Source organism: Pseudophryne corroboree, chromosome 9 (assembly GCF_028390025.1).
Source record: "Pseudophryne corroboree isolate aPseCor3 chromosome 9, aPseCor3.hap2, whole genome shotgun sequence".
NCBI classification, from domain to species: domain Eukaryota; kingdom Metazoa; phylum Chordata; class Amphibia; order Anura; family Myobatrachidae; genus Pseudophryne; species Pseudophryne corroboree.
In genome coordinates this window covers 243,310,695-243,323,699 of record NC_086452.1, presented here as the reverse complement: position 1 = coordinate 243,323,699, position 13,005 = coordinate 243,310,695, and positions in this window count along the sequence as shown.

Below are 13,005 nucleotides of genomic sequence, written 5' to 3'. Positions count from 1 at the left end.
TTCTTCCTGGGCGGCAGCCCAGGGGGTCTCAGCTTTACAACTTGGGTAAAACACATTTGCTAAGTTCTACAAGTTAGATACTTTGGCCTCTGAGGACCTACAGTTTGGTCAATCAGTTCTGCAGGAGCCTCTGAGCTCTCCCTCCCGTACTGGGAGCTTTGGTACATCCCCATGGTACTAATGTGGACCCCAGCATCCTCTAAGACGTAAGAGAAAATAGGATTTTAATTACCTACCGGTAAATCCTTTTCTCGTAGTCCGTAGAGGATGCTGGTCGACCGCATGTGGTTACTTGGTTCAGTACTGCTTTGTTCTTAGTTACGTACTGCATTGTTACTTGGTTCAGTAATGTTATTCAGCTTGAGTATTCAAGCTAGTTAGCTTGGTTTGCCTTGTTTGTGTGAGCTGGTGTGACTCTCGCCACTATCTGTGTAAAATCCTTCTCTCGAAGTTGTCCATCTCCTCGGACACAGTTTCTAGACTGGGTCTGGTAGGAGGGGCATAGAGGGAGGAGCCAGCACACACTATTAAACTCTTAAAAAACCAGTGGCTCCTAGCGGCCCCATCTATACCCCATGGTACTAATGTGGACCCCAGCATCATCTACGGACGAAGAGAAAAGGATTTACCAGTAGGTAATTAAAATCCTATTTTTTAGTATATTTTGTTTCAACACAGGAGATGTGTGCGACATTCTTGTTAATGTTGTATCGGTATTTTTTGTCACATATTATGGTGTTGTTCTTGTTGCTGGTGCAGGTGCTGAAGGGTTAAGAACTCCACAGATGGATCAGTGTGGGACCGTGGCACCGGGTGGATGATCGGAACATGGATGCAATACAGCCGGAGGCGATATGGGGCACCTGTGGTATGTGTTGACAACCACGGGTTGGCATTGTGATGCCTGCTAGGCATAAGCTCTCTGACATCACTGACCTACCCAGAAGCTGGACCAGCATGGCCGGAGGGGTGAGTGAGCTCCCGGTGCCAACACTGACAGGTAAGGGTATTTAAACTGTTCTTAATGTCACAATTTGGATGCTGCTTGAAAACGGGTAATAACCCCGAAATGTTGCTGCTATCTGCCGTAGTCTGGTTAATTTTTGTGAAAAAGTCCACTGAGTGCCGTACATCTGGTGGTATATATATATATATATATATATTCCCAGAATTCGGGCGGCACTCAGAGACTTTCACAACTCAGATAAAATAGTGAACAAGCCCCGCAGGGCTGCTTTAATGTGACGTTTCACAGTCTGAGGAAGGGGATCTTTGCCCCGAAACGTCACATTAAAGCAGCCCTGCGGGGCTTGTTCACTATTTCATCTGAGTTGTGAAAGTCTCTGAGTGCCGCCCGAATCCTGGGAATATATGCAGCAGACATTGGTCTGATGGGAAGGCACCTGAGTAGGTGAAACATAAGACCGGAGTGCCAGGGTCTAACTTTGGATGTTAGATAGATAGATAGATAGATAGATAGATAGATAGATAGATAGATAGATAGATAGAAAGATAGATAGATATATTTCTATATTTCTATATATACATATAGAATATATATATATATGTATATAAAGACAAATACTCTCCCTCTGCGCTTTAACACAACAAGAAAATGGGGAATTAGATATGGCTGCCCAAATTCCGCTAAGTCCCTTGTTAGGAGGGACTAAAAATAGGAATATGTAGCAATAGAGGAATAGGCGCCTTTGGGATGTATTTCCTCCCAATAATAAATAGGATTCAGCAGGAATCTCTAGACGTATATTAATATATGTTTGCTCAATATTTTAGAGCATAAAAATCACATTAACATGTTCCATATAAAATTTATTAAAACATAAAAACACAAGCAATGGTACAATGAATTAAGTATCCATCCTTAACAAATGACACCGAACAATTATACAGAGGACAAGTAGAATAACTTTTACAGACTCCTCCTTCTCCTTATAGCAAGTTTGGAGATTGGTGTGACAAATAGAAAAACCCAGAGTGAGCTCCCGGTGCCAACACTGACAGGTAAGGGTATTTAAACTGTTCTTAATGTCACAATTTGGATGCTGCTTGAAAACGGGTAATAACCCCGAAATGTTGCTGCTATCTGCCGTAGTCTGGTTAATTTTTGTGAAAAAGTCCACTGAGTGCCGTACATCTGGTGGTATATATATATATATATATATATATATTCCCAGAATTCGGGCGGCACTCAGAGACTTTCACAACTCAGATAAAATAGTGAACAAGCCCCGCAGGGCTGCTTTAATGTGACGTTTCACAGTCTGAGGAAGGGGATCTTTGCCCCGAAACGTCACATTAAAGCAGCCCTGCGGGGCTTGTTCACTATTTCATCTGAGTTGTGAAAGTCTCTGAGTGCCGCCCGAATCCTGGGAATATATGCAGCAGACATTGGTCTGATGGGAAGGCACCTGAGTAGGTGAAACATAAGACCGGAGTGCCAGGGTCTAACTTTGGATGTTATATAGATAGATAGATAGATAGATAGATAGATAGATAGATAGATAGATAGATAGATAGATAGAAAGATAGATAGATAGATATATTTCTATATTTCTATATATACATATAGAATATATATATATATATATGTATATATATATTTTTTTTTTTTTACTTCTCCAGCATCTGAGATGACCTAAATGGAGTCCAGGAAGTGCTGTCAAGCATACTTGCCTACTCTCCCGGAATGGCCGGGAGGCTCCCGAAAATCGGGTGTCCCTCCCGGCCCCACGGAAGAGTAGGCAAGTTTCCCGGAATCAGGGGTCCCCCTGCCCGTCCGCCCACTTTGTGTGTAAAGTGGGCGGTCCGGGCAGTTGATGACGCGATTCTGAGCGGGGGGCGTGGCTTAAAACGGGCGTCAGCGAGACCCCGCCCTTGCTCCTCCCCCATCCCGCCCTTGCTCTCCCCCCCACCCACCCCCGTCCCGCCTCCGGATCACATCCAGCCCTCCCCTGCTCCCTTGCTGTGCCGACCTGGCTGCTCTCTCCCGCAGAGAGCAGCCAGAATGTCGGCAACTATGCTGTCAAGTCAACATGCACACTGTCAGGACTGTACTGTAAAACAAAAACTATTTTAGCATAGATGTGGGCACTCTAATTTGAAAGAGGGTAATACGTTACACTATAGATTTCTTCCCTTGCACTGATGAAAGCCATGAAGGCAGCTCTGTGCAGTCATCTTCCACAGACATCCAGGTTATGTCTGCTGAAAGTGTTTTTATGACCAGCATGAAGCTGCAGTGTCTGTCATTGTAGCATCTCATTAATCTTCTCACTTACAAACCCCTCACCCCCTCCCCATGTAATGCAGTCAATTCATGTGGTACTAAATCTTTAAACATGAGTTACAGTATGTTGCAGGCAATACAGTGTTATAAATAACTGCAAACATTATAGATAGTAGAGGAAAATTGTTGTCATTAATCATGATGACTGTTGCAGATATGCAAAAAAAGTCAAGAAATACTGTATTTTCCAAATAGATTATTTTAATTATAGTTTTAATCATAATCTAGAACATTCTTTCTGTGCATAGCAATTTAATGCATGTAATAAAACGAGAAGAATTTTAAAGAATCCATTGGCCATATAAATAACATTAATTATAATAAAAGTCTAGAAGCCATTAATAACATTTTTATTTATAATTGAAGTCTGTTGGCATTCAAAGAGTGTGATGCACAGCTGTTGAATAAAATTGATGTCTAGAGCAATACCATTATTGAAATGACCTTTTCACATGGCTCTAAAAGCACTATGCACTTTAGAAGGTTGAATGCCAAGATAATGTCAGAATTGCCTGTTGTTTTCCAACATTCAAAGTTGAGTAAAATCAATACAGTTTGTTTTGCTGGTCATTTCAATAACTCCACAAGGGGTGTAGTGGAAGGATTTTGTACTAGGACTTTCACAAAAAGCACAATGTTGTTATTGGGAAAAAGAAAAGATTTCAAGAAGCAGCTACCAAGCTTTTGCACAGTGTTTGTATTAAAGCTATAACACAATGATTCAAAAAAAAAACAGAATGCAATGCCATGACTGCTTTTTCCATGGCAATGTAAAATTGAATGCAAAATGACTATACACATTTTGTGTATGTTCATTGAGCAACCTGCACGATAATTCAATTTTTCCATGTACCTTTATCTATATTTTGCTATTATTTATCATGAATACTTGGTATTGTGCCACCTGCAATCAATAGCAACTGTAAGCAATTAATACAAAGTGTTACATAGCTACATTTGATTACTGTTACTAAGTGTCAGTGTTCCAAGATGCCATAGCGAGAAAAATCTACAAAAAATAATATGAATGACCAAATAATAAAATAATTACATGCACTTCAATGTAAGAATTATTTTTTTTGTCTGTGCATCCTCATTTTGAAAGCTGAGATCCGATTGCTGTTGTTAGGGATGTGGTGGGTCTTCTTGTTTCAAACTCAAGTTCCTGAAATTTTCTAATAAAGAATTAAATATTTTGTTCACTATCGAAACATGTAGTTAAAATGCTAGGATACATGCAAAAAATTATACATTTAATATGAAATCTAATAAAACATCCCTCTTATATGTCCTTTGTTCTTTTCATCATCTTGTGGTTCCTAAGAGACAAAAGATTATCTTTTAATACTCCATTCTGATTGAGCATATGAAATGATCACAGTGGACAGTACCTGTAAGAAATCTCAGAAATGAGATGGAGGGAACAATTTATTGATGATCAAGACCTCTGAGGCCCAGGTGCTGGGTGCCAGTACAATGAGTTTGGCCAGAAGGTTAGTAATGCAAGTAAAGCACTGCAGAAGCTCAAAGGAACTAGGGAAGGGGGAGTAGGGGGAAACATTACATTACACTTTCATATACTGCAGAATATAAAAATATAGGCATGCCATATTACAATTTATCAATATACTGATAATGCTGTACATTATATTTATTAAACTGATGTGGACAAATATGGCAGCTTTTCTGTCTGACTCCTACTGTATGTCTGCTTACTTAATTATAGTAATAGAAACCTCCTAGTTACCAGCCAGAAACAGACATGGATAGTGTGCTCCACTGAAGGATAGATCAATTAGTTTGCACTAGAGAACACCATCCACCTGATTTAGTACATGCACATTCACCAGTTTCTTTCTGTTGTGCATATTGAGTAGCCTATGCTGAAAAGTCCTAGAAATGACCTCATTGCCACTTGCATCCATTTCAGAATCAGCCCCACTATGTTTAAAATGTAAAGTGGGCATAGATTAATACAATTCGGTCTACACTGTGGCTACATTATACTGCAAAACACAACAAAAAAGATGTTACAAATGTATTAATATACTAAAAGAGACATTGTAGTTATTATAAGTGGGCATATGTTATTAGTATTCTAATAAAGTGGGTCATATTTTTATTATTATTATTATTATTATTATTATTACTAATAATAACAATAAATATTGCTTATATGTCTGTCCAATCAGACATTAAATAAGAAGGTTAATAAAACTTCTGTTAAAAAGAATATAGTGAATTGAAAATAAGCATTATTAATTGTTAAATAAGAAAATGAATTAAAATCGCAAAGACCAGGATTTCCGGTCCTTGGAACGGACATGTGGCTGCGTGACTTCTGGTCCGCGAGTGCATCAGAGGAGTTAAAATCACGTGACTTCAGGTCCGCAGCCATGAGTGCATCAGAGAGCTTTGTTTACTCTCAGGAGATACACCCCCAGTACTAGTTATAAATGCATGGTCATGTGACCGGGAGTTCATGGCTCATGAGTCACATACCCTATGCTGTAGAGAGGGGATATAGCCGGTGGTTAAAAATGTTGAACTTATTATTCGTAATATTCAAATAAGTGACATTGTTAAGCATCTCCATATATTGAGCATTATTAGTATTCATCTTCAGTAAGATGATTCAATGTTTCAGTGAAAGTATAGGTATTTGTTTGACGGATAGCAAATAGTTCATCTGATTCTTTAGAAGACATGGAACAAAAATGACTATAGAAATATAAATAATGTAAATAATAATATATGCAAAACAGAAATAAGTATAAAAGCAGAAATAAATATAAAGAATAAAAGGAGGGCGAGTCGTTCTCCATATGTATTTTAAATTGCACCCACAGGTTAACATATACACAACATAGGAAGTATCACAATTAATGAAGGTTTTGATAACATGGGGTTCACTTCCATGCTCTAGGGGGACTGATGTAGTTCATCCACACGTATAGTTACATGTGGTACATCTGGTTTTCCCACATCTGTAGAACCCCTTAGTTTTATTAGGGAGCCAGTTCGCTCCTTCAATTGCTGTCCCTTTTTGTTCAATAATCTGATTCTTTAAAAAACTAGGTGCTAAAAGGTCTTTTAAGGACTTATTTTTACGAAAAAAATAAACTGAGTTTAATTGGGTAGAATATCTCTTAGTATGGTGTTTTGTTTTAGGATTTAGGATAGAATTTCTGATCACACTTTTCTTAATTTACACATAACAACTGTTTTAGGTAGAAATGAAGGAGATATCATTTTCTCTTGTCTGATTTAATTTCTTTCTCCTGTTGCTGGTCAAAAGTTCTTCCCTATTCTTATCCTTTATCACTTCAAATTAATGATGAGCGGATTCGGTTTTACTCGGTTTTACTCGGTTCTCAGAACGTCATCTTATTGGCTCACGGTTGTCACGTGTTTTGGATAGCCAATAAGATGCCGTTTTGAGAACCGAGTAAAACCCGAATCCGCTCATCACTACTTCAAATGCTATTTTTACCAGATGTTCAGGGTATTTCTGTTCTCGAAAGGATTCTACCATCTGATTTCCTTGATTCTCAAACACTCATAATTTGAACAGTTTCTTCTAAGTCTAAGTAATTGACCTTTAGGGATGTTTTTTTATCCACGGTGGATAGTATGCAGTATTGAAATGAAGGTATGAGTTGGTACACACTTCTTTGCAATAGTTAGGTGTGTGGATTTTACCTGCCTTTGCTTCTAATATTAGGTCCAAGAAATTTGTGTGAGATTGGTGATAGGCATAGATAAACATAAGATTAAAGGAGTAGGAGTTCAAACAGGTGACAAAAGAGTGAGCAGAAATGTGATTCCCATCCCAGATGAAAAATAGATCATCTATATAACAGCCATAGAGAACCAGGTGCGCGCCAGAATTTGAGGGTTATTATGAATTTAACAGCATTTTTTATTTGAGTTATTATAATCTTTTTAATCATAATTGTGTTATATATTAAAACCATATGAAATTTAAACCAGACAGTACTTTTCAAATATTTTATACCAAAGCATTGCCACAAGTGTGTCTACACAGGCTATCTTTTCTTGTTTAGTAAGGAAGTGACTACTCCCTTTTTGTAGCAGCTGCTGTCAGAAAAACCGCCATATAAAGCACCCTAGTTTTTATCTTCTTGATATATTTTTCATCTCTGGTGTCACACTGGTACCTTTGAAAGTCAGTCCAAGGCTCTTCAGACACCCTCAGTGGGACTGACTTCTACTTGCCGGAAACTGTGTGGTTGTCATTGGTGTGCTGGTACCAGGAGCTGCTCTGCACACTACAACCCTTTTACTGCCAGGCTCAGTAAGTAAAATTATATACCAGTGTGACACCAAAGGTCCAGGAGCTGCTCTGCACACTACAACCCTTTTACTGCCAGGTTCAGTAAGTAAGATTCTATACCAGTGTGACACTAAAGGTCCAGGAGCTGCTCTGCACAGTACAACCCTTTTACTGCCAGGTTCAGTAAGTAAGATTCTATACTAGTGTGACACCAAAGGTCCAGGATAGTACAAGCACTGAGGAATGCATCAACTTAGTGCAGCTTCTGGTTGGAAGGAAAGAGATGTTCCAGTTCCCAACATCAAAATAGGAGCAGATCACATGGCGGAGATTGCAAAACTGGCAGTCAGGCATGCCAGACAAGGTGCTCGTCAGCTTACCAGGTCCTCTGAAGGACACAGAAGCCATGGACAATCAAGAGGGAGGTAAGAAGTGCAGGAGAGAGCCAGGCAAAGATATGTGCAACCAGATCAGTGACATGCCTGTGACACTACTTTAACATGCCTATAACACAGTGCATCTCCATTCATCTAAATAGCAACCTTCTTCTTCTTCTTCTTCTTCTTCTTCTTCTTCTTATTATTATTATTATTATTATTATTATTATTCAATTAATGGATGTATATATTATTGTTCAAATGAAAGGGACACAGAAAGGGGGACATTGTCAGGGGTTCTGCTAACACCAAGCAGAACACCTGACAATGAGCAGGTACTGGCAGCATTAATGTGAAGCCATTACTGTGTGGGGCATAATATGGTGACAGGGGCATAACTGTGGGGGCGTAATAAAGTGTAAGGGGCATTACTGTTGGGACTTAATATGGGGCAAGAGGCATAATATGGTGTTGCTCCGTATGTTTGTAGTATTTTGTTTGTTTTTTTACAGTCCCAGGCCCCTCAATTTCTGATATCAGCCCTGACAACAAAAGCTCTGTATAAAACACAAGCTTTAGATAGTGGTTCTCTTATAGCTATTCTGGCTAAAGACTCTAGCCATGCCTCCACAGCATCTAGCAATGCACCCTCAGGTGAAACTAGAAACTAAAACACACATTTTTGATTCTTCAGTAGCGAATGTTTCTAAACTCAATACTTCAGTGCAAGTGGTAGCTTCTTATCCCCTGATTTTGTTAGACCCCCGTTTGAATGAAAGCCTTAAGACCAAACTATCATTAAGTTTTAGAAAAGCTAGACATTTACAAAATATTTTAGCTTTTGAAACTCATCCTACACAAACCTCATTATGGGTACAGTCAAAACCATGTGACAATTTTTGTTCTAATCATACTAGGGGCGGGATTTAATGAAGTCTAGGTTCGGTGGCTGTGCGGGATGCCGGTCAAACTCTGCCTTGGATATGAGTGCTCTTTTAAAAAAAAAAATCGAAATTTGTCCGGCATCCAGCAAGGCCGCCAGTCTCGGACTTCATTTCATCCCAGCCACAGTTTTTTAGCATTTTGATATAATTCATATTTTAGCAATTTGACATGATACATTCATATAACAACCAATATAGAGTCAGTTAATTAGAGTCAGATGAGGACAGCCATTCTCTTACGTAAAAAGTATCCTCTCTGTGTGGAAGAAATAGCAAAGTGTAATGTGAGATTGTCATGTGGTTTTAATATACTTCCTAATTGGTGACATCAACTCCCTTTCAATCTTAAATAGAATTTGTAATGCATTGTTGAAATATTACCTCTCCAGTGAGTTAGCCTTATGAGGAATGTAGTCTTTTGACTGAAATATACTATCACTCTTAGTATTGGGAATAAATGGTGCTCTAAATAGTGGTAATGGTAAATGGTGCTTTTTTTTCTCTAATACAAACTGTATTTTAGAGCACCATTTATTCAATTATATTTATTCCATTTTGTCACAATGGTAATGTGGCCAGATATAATAATGGTGGTGGCTGGAAAGCAAATGCTCCCTACCGCTCCTCTGCCTTTCCATCACAAAAATAGCGTGACTGGATGCAGTGATAATGGCAATTGGAACCCAAATGCATTCCTCCGCCAGATGTAGGAAGGGTGGCGGTTGGAATGCAACTGTGCTCAACTGTTGGTCATGTGACTGGAAGAATGGTAAACCTCCAGCTTGTGTTTCAAATGCGCAGTACAGCACCATTTTGGAATGCAAGACCAGGATGCACCAATTGGGGAGCATCAATACCAAAAAAAACATAGGTGCCCATTAAATTGAGGCACACTAATAAGCCTCTGAATATATACTGTACATAGGTCCTCAGTGTGTTTATAAACAGACATAGGGGTAAATTCACTAAAGTGTGAGGTTTTTAGAAGTAGAGATGCTGCCCATAGCAACAAATCAGATTCTATGTATTATCTTCAACATGGTGCTAGATGAATAAGTAGACTCTAATTGGTTGCTATGGGCAACATCTCCAGATCCAAAAAAACTCACACTTTAGTAAAATGACCCCATAGTGTGGGGCACATATGCGTTTTACTTAGAATTAATGAAAGGCATATGTGTTTATCCAAGCATTTTCAAATGTGTCTCATGGTTATTTTAAATAAACCATTAAAATTAAGTGTAACTGTACAAATTAGATATATATAGAGGGGTAGCCTCCAAATATGCACATCCATGCTTGAAAGACCTGTGAAATAGCAATAAGTCTTCCCTATTGGGTATAGGTCTTATACATTTCTTAAAAGGCACATAAATATATCATTTTGCATATAATGATGTGATAGCAGTCTGTCCAAATCAGAACCCTAATTATTACAATTGTTATATAACTCAATAATGCAAAACTACAATACATAACATAACATAACCCTACAGATTTTCTAGGAGAGGAAAAAGAGGGAGGGGGTTCTCTCAAATGAAACTAACTACAGTATATCCATGGTTTCATTAAGACCCTTCGGGATAAGTGTATTTAAGGTGTAGTACTGCTGACCGGCGGTCAGGAGACCGCCGGTCAGCTTACCGACGCCGGGATCCCGGCAGCATACCGACGCCGGGATCCCGGCGGGGAGGGGCGAGTGCAGCAAGCCTGGGTTGCCATGGGTTCTATTCCCACTCTATGGGTGTCATGGACACCCATGAGTGGAAATAGTCCCTGTTGGTCGGCATGCCGACCATCGGGATAGTGAGCTGTCGGGCTGGTGGAGGAGGTCATGTGACTGTCGATCAGCATGAATACCACCCGTGTAATTAGTGTAAAGATCCAATACTGTAGGTCCCTTTTCTGGTTAAGGCTAATACTCTATTAAAAATACAGTTATCTGCCTTAATAGCTTTAAGATGGTGAAGGAGAAACATTTAATATTTGAGTTATGGACCTTTTCATAGTGTCTGGGCAGGCTGTGTTTTTTTTACCTTATTCTTTATATTTCTTAGATGTTAATGTATACAAATTTAAATGTTCCTTTTAGTTTACCAACATAGAAAAGGTTGCACCCATTATTGACTTTTGTTAGGCGCGGCGGTGTTCGGCCGTGCCCTGACAGAGCAGCGGTCACGGCCGCTGCGCCTCTCTCTCTCCCTGCTTCCGCACGGCGCCTAGCAACGCCGGGACGCCGTGCGCACGATAGCCGCCGGGTCCCTGGCAACGCTAGGACGCTGTGCGTGCAGGGCCGCCGGGTCCATGGCAACGGGGGACGCCACAGGTGGACCGCGTTCCCCGTTGCCATAAGATTACTCACCTGTTCTCCCCTGGTCGTGCAGCAAGGCAGCTGCATGACATTTATCAATTAGGCTCTGTACTGCCATTGGTGGGTTCCCTGTTATATACCTCCTCAGTGTCTCACACAAACGCCGGTGATAGCTTCCTGTATGCTGTTCCTGCCTTGTAGAAGTTTGTTCCTGGTCAGCTGCATCTGGTCGATACTGCTCCCTGCCCTCTTGTATTCTGAAGTTCTGAAGCCGGTCCTGGGAATCCTTCTGGTCCTTGTGAACCTGTTACTGTCATCTGGGGTTCTCGCCCGGTTTCGTGAGTAGTGGCTTCTGCAGCGTGTTGCGGCCTAGGCCGCTTAGTATTTGTGTTTCTTTGAGTTGGTGCTTTTGCGGAGGTTTCCGCTTTCACTGTCCTCCCCGGAACTCGGCGGTGCCGTGTGTGGGAGTGGACAGTGGTATCCTTTGTAGTTCTTTTCCTTTGGCGGCGTGCCGCACATACGTTTAGTTTTCAGGTAGTTAGTAGCCCCTAGCTTGGTTGTTTCAGTTAGAGGTCCCCTTGTTATTACCCTGTCTCAGTTCACGCTTTGTCTCTCTTTAAGATCTGGGGGCATCGGAGTTGGGCAGACCTAATCCGCCCTTCAAACGCGGCTGCCGTGGGCCCAAGAAACCATAGTCGTTCAGGCGTGAATTGACAACACGGGTAAGACAACGAAGGTAGGGTGCTAGGGGCTATTTCCATTCCATTTCCCTATCCCAGCATCACGTCCTGGTGCTCTGGACTCACTGCATAAGATCTCCCCTGTCCTGAGCATCAGGATCGTAACAACTTTATAGATAACAAATTCACTGTTACAAATATCTACAGATGTCTTTTAATGAGTAAGTTCTATCATTGTCTTCCTTCCAGGAGAAACTTTTCTCCATATGCCAACAAAAAATGCACTTGTTACATGGGAAACCGACGGTCCTCTTTAACAAATTGTTGTTGACATTCTTCTCTACCTCAAGAGTGTTTTAGCACCCAGTAAATTAAAGACTATTAAAGAAAATACAAATATAGAGAAAATTGTTAACAGAAATTGTTTAAAGAGGACCGGCTGTTCCCATGTGTTCGTATGTTCCCTTATAAGAGGCTCAATTTGTCTTGTACAGTTGAGATACAAATTGAACTACATTAGGCTCATGGGATGGTTATTGTTCCCAGCATTCCTTTAAGAGATCTAGAATTCCTCTAGGTTGTCTACTATAAAGGAGCTCAAAGGGGCTTAACCTTGTATATAACTGGGGTACCTCTTTACTCTAGCTCTTGCCTTATCTATTTACTAAGCCTTGAATGGAGATAAAGTGGACGGAGATAAAGTACCAGCCAATCAGCTCCTAACTGCCATGTCCCCGGCTGGGTTTGAAAAATGACAGTTAGGAGCTGGTTGGCTGGTACTTTATCTCTGTGCACTTTATCTCCATCCAAGGCTTAGTAAATATTTACTAAGCCTTGGATGGAGATAAAGTGCTGGAGATTAAGTAACAGCCAATCGGCTCCTAACTGCCATGCCATAGCCTGTGTTTGAAAAATTACAGTTAGGAGCCGATTGGCTGGTCCTTTATCTCCAGCGACTTTATCTCCATCCAAGGCTTAGTAAATAGATAAGGCAAGAGCTGGTCCCAATCTCTCTTATCCTGGGATAATATTCACCTTACCATCTTTAGTGTTTGCATAAAGCATTCCACTAATCAGTCTATTTGTGGA